This window comes from Clupea harengus, chromosome 14, assembly GCF_900700415.2.
Source record: "Clupea harengus chromosome 14, Ch_v2.0.2, whole genome shotgun sequence".
NCBI classification, from domain to species: domain Eukaryota; kingdom Metazoa; phylum Chordata; class Actinopteri; order Clupeiformes; family Clupeidae; genus Clupea; species Clupea harengus.
Genome location: NC_045165.1, coordinates 25,989,610 through 25,994,609, shown reverse-complemented (window position 1 = coordinate 25,994,609; position 5,000 = coordinate 25,989,610).

Sequence of the window (5,000 nt, the reverse complement as noted above, 5' to 3'; positions counted from 1 at the left end):
ACTTACATCACGTATGTCTTTTAATAACAGCCTCATGATAGGCAACAGTGGTCCTCTTTACTGAACTTCCCTAATCTATTTGCGAATACAGGAACAGTGAGATGGACAGCTGAACTCCTGACTTAGTGTCATTTGAGGGATAGGGATAGAAACATGAGCTCAAAACTGTTCTGTTTAACAAACAGCACCATGTGCAGAGCATATTTACAAATATCTGGTCACTAAGCAGACCCTGTTGTGTCTGAACTGAACTTATGTTTTCATATGCCAAGATCAAGAAGGGGCAAAAACTGGCGAAGCAGCCCTTATTGAGTCACCTTATATTAAGCAATTCAGGTCGAGGAGGGGATGGGTTATTGATTAGGTATACAAGGGTTTGGTAAAGGGTAAGGTTGAGGATTCTTTCCCTTTGTTAATGAATCAGTTATTGACATAAAACACACGTAGTATGGGAATATATGGGATAGCATCGACGTGTAGCCAGACTATAAATGGGATGAGATGGATACATGGGAAGAGTACATGCAGGAAAATAATCTTTTCTCTTCATTTTCGGTCACTTTCTCTTTTCCCCTAATTTGTGGTTTACATTCTATTTAGCTCTGGGAACTCCATGAAAACGATGTTTGTACGTGTATAGAATGTGCTTGCATGCGCGTCTGTGAGCTCTGATATGCAGCTAGCTCCTTCCTCCCTCATCCTGACCACCCGTATGACCATCAGATACTGAGCTTGTGGAGGCCTCTCATGTCTGCATGTCTGCAGATCTCTCATGTCTCCGTCAAGGAGCTGCTGATTACCCTACTCTTCCCCCCCCCCCTCCTCCTCCTCCCTGGAGGTTGATTACACTGGTGGCACCATGTTGTGTCAGGATGTCGATGTGTCCCATTGGAACTCAATGGCATCAAAGAGCTGTTTGTCAGAGTGACATTAACGAGGGCTGTTGTACAAGAAATATGGACCGGGGAGGCGAAGTGGACAGGACACCTCTGAGGCAATGTGACAGGACAGCAGTAAATCAACCTCACCTACAAGATAGACACTACCTTCAAGTCCCACTTTCTCAGCATTGTAATTAGTTGTTGACTAGTTCCAAGTCCCTAACAAACACACTAAATAACTTCTGACTACACAATTATAGGGGTTTTCCGAGGAACCAGGGTCAATCGGGTGAAACCAGGCACTGTAGACACAGACCAGAGCTCTGCTTGGATAAGTGAGTTTCCCACAGTGTGTGTGTGTGTGTGTGTGTGTGTGTGTGTGTGTGTGTGTGTGTGTGTGTGTGTGTGTGTGTGTGTGTGTGTGTGTGTGTGTGTGTGTGTGTGTGACTGTGAGATGATGGTGGTGGTGAGCTCTGGTGTTTGGCTCATCTCTCAGTGTTGAGTGTGAAGGAGAGTGTTAAACACTCCAATCTGCCCAGCTGTCAGCTCTCTCTTAACGGGGCGCTGACTGTCTGGATTCTCCTCGGCTCACACACACACACACACACACACACACACACACACACACACACACACACACACACACACACACACACAAACATGCACAGACACAGGTGTATCATCTGACGCTTAGGGTTATGCACAAACACTCACATGTTTTCAAAGATGCACACATACACATGCATGCACACACATGCACATACAGTAACACCCACTCATGCACATTAAGACATTTACACCTACATGTTAATAACATGGTATTCACATAAACATGTGTGTACAGGTAACACACACACACACACACTCACACCAGCGTGTGGTGCAGGCGGCAGCAGCCGGCGCTCTGGGTGGAGTAGACGTCGGAGAAGCCGGTGTTGCCGGGGATGACCATCAGGCGCCGGCGTGAGTTCCTCCAGGATGAGCCCGAGGGCTGGTAGCGCTGGGGGCTGACCCAGTAATGGCCACGGCCCTGGTGGGGGGTGTTGAACGTCTCTAGGTCGGGGGTATGATAGCGCTTCAAATACAGTGGCTCGTACAGACCCAGAGACGGCTTACTGAGAGAGAGAGAGAGAGAGAGAGAGAAAGAGAAAGGAAGAGAGGACGAGAGAGAGAAGGAGACTTATAGTAAAGGATTGACTGTAAATCTTACAATATTTCATGCACTGTCACACAACTACACGCACAAACTGACACACTCCTTTCCCTCCATACACTATGGTTTGTGTACACACTATTGTAAAAGGCTGTTGACCCAATCCAAACATAAGGAAGGACAATACAAAACAATACAAAACAATAATAACAAGGAGAAGGACTGAAAAGGAGAGAAAAGAAAGGGAGGGAGGGAGAGAGAAACAGAGAGAGATGTGAAGTGTGATTTGTGTTGTCATGTGGGGGGGGCTGAGTGACAGGCTGAGGATCAAACATAAAGATGCCTGCCTGCCTGCCTGCCTGTGACACATGGCGTATGGTTGACTTGAGTTCGAGTGTCGACACGCTCTTTAACGAACATACACACAACACACGGCCTGTTTTTCACTCGAGCATTCCTCACATACCTTACCACTAACCACCACATTGCATACCCTGTGTGTGTATGTGTGAGCCAGCGTGTGTGTGTAGTTGTGTGTGTATGTGTGAGCCAGCGTGTGTGTGTAGTTGCGTGTGTATGTGTGAGCCAGCGTGTGTGTGTAGTTGCATGTGTATGTGTGAGCCAGCGTGTGTGTGTAGTTGTGTGTGTATGTGTGAGCCAGCGTGTGAGTGTAGTTGTGTGTGTATGGGTGAGCCAGCGTGTGTGTGTAGTTGTGGGTGTATTGTCATTATGTGACTGTGACTTTGAGCATTTATGTGTGTACATTTCTGCAAGAGTGGCTATGTGGTTTTTGTGAGAGTGAGTTTGTTTGTGTGTGTGTGTGTGTGTGTGTGTGTGTGTGTGTGTGTGTGTGTTACGTCTCCTCATCTGTGTGATTCCCCCCGTCTCCACTGCTCGGAAATATACATGTACACATCATAAACACACACCACACATTACCCCCTTCCCCCACCTCATGCACTCACACACACACACACAACATGCAGAGTGAGTGCTTGGACAGGTTCAGCAGTGAGTGATTTACAGTGGCTCACATAGCTGTCTAAGTGCAGCAGCAGGATAGGGGGGGAGAGGTACAACTAGAAAGAAAGGAGAAAGAGGAGAGAGAGAGAGGGAGAGAAAGAAAGAGGAAGAGGTGCTGTCCTCCTTTCACTCTCTCCCTCTCTCTCTCTCGCTCTCTCTCTCCCTCTCTCTCTCTCTCTCTCTCTCTCTCTCTCTCTGTCTCTCTCTCTCTCCACAGGCTTTGGCTCGGTGTCAGGCTTGTTAGATGGCGGTCCAGCTGAGAGTCTCTGCTTTCATGTCTACCCCTGACTGAGTGTTCACGCTCGCTGCTGCCTGGGAACTCTGATGAGAGCACAGGGGTAAGTTTAGACTAGTGTTGAGAGATGCTCATACACACACACACACACACACACACACACACACACACACACACACACACACACACACACACACACACACACACACACACACACACACATGCAGATATCCACAACATACATAGCCTTAAAAGCAGGGACACACACCCACATAACCTAGTGTTCGCATACAAGGATATACATTTGCATACATAAATCACACTTATTAAAACACACGCACAACACGCACAGTTCAACACACACACACACACACACACACACACACACACACACACACACATGCAGATATCCACAACATACATAGCCTTAAAAGCAGGGACACACACCCACATAACCTAGTGTTCGCATACAAGGATATACATTTGCATACATAAATCACACTTATTAAAACACACGCACAACACGCACAGTTCAACACACACACACACACACACACACACACACACACACACACACACACACACACACACACAGTTCAGGGTGGTCAGTTGCAGGCAACCACACCCTCTCTCCCAGGGCTCTTTCTCTTGTTGACCTGGACGAACGACACATCGCGCTGCGAGCTCCAAGGGCCAACAACAGCACCTTCACTTCCAACACAAACACATTTACCTGACATCAAAACGCTATGATGGAAGACTTTAAACACCAAAGCATAAACGTGTGTTTATGAAACAATCTTCTCTGAAGTGAAACGACATGTACCCCAAGAATGTGGAGGCTCATGTCAAATTTGGTTGAACTTTGAACCTTTACATCACAAGATATCGGCTAGTGGAGAGCAAGATTTTTGCATTGAACAATATTCACTAGGTGGCGCTACTCCACAAATAGGTCATCATGCGCTAGGGTCATGCACCTCCTAGAGGCCAACTTTCCATAAAATTTTGTAATTTCTGACAAAACAGTTGTCTAGCTATTGCCCCAAAAAGTGCGTTGAGCCTCCCCGACTTCAGGGGGCGCTAGCACGAAGGGACAATCCACGTGGATTGGTGAAGTATACGTTTATGATAACGTTGGCCAAAACCAAATGTTGGCCAAAAAAGGAAGGGAAATAAACTCAGGACAAACACTATATGGCCACCCTGAGGAGCAGCAGGGGTCATAATACAGACGTGTCGAGCACGACTGGGCTGCCAAGTTGAAACTACACTACTCTATGGCAGACGGGTAGGATTGGGATTTGGGTGGTTTAGTTGCCCAGCCTACATCCAAATGCCCAACCCAGGTTGACATTCGAATTTGTACAGTAAAATGAATTCTTAATAAAAAAAACACCAGACCGACAAGAGAAAATCCTTGCAGAAACTGGATGTCTGGATGTACCCACTTGTGCATGCATATGTGTGTTTGTCTGTGTCTGTATTTCTGTATATTTACATGTATGTGTGTGTGTGTGTTTCATGTTCAAGTGTTTCTCAATGTACTCTTAAAGTCTGCATGAGGTTCTCATGGGAACAAGTATGAGAAGCACCTCCAGCGTCGCCGTGGGCTCCACGCAGCTTGTTAAAAAAGCAGCTCATCAAGTGCCACCTTTGAAAAAAGAAAACACAGCCGCCATGCTTCTCATCGCCTGAGGGAGAGGAG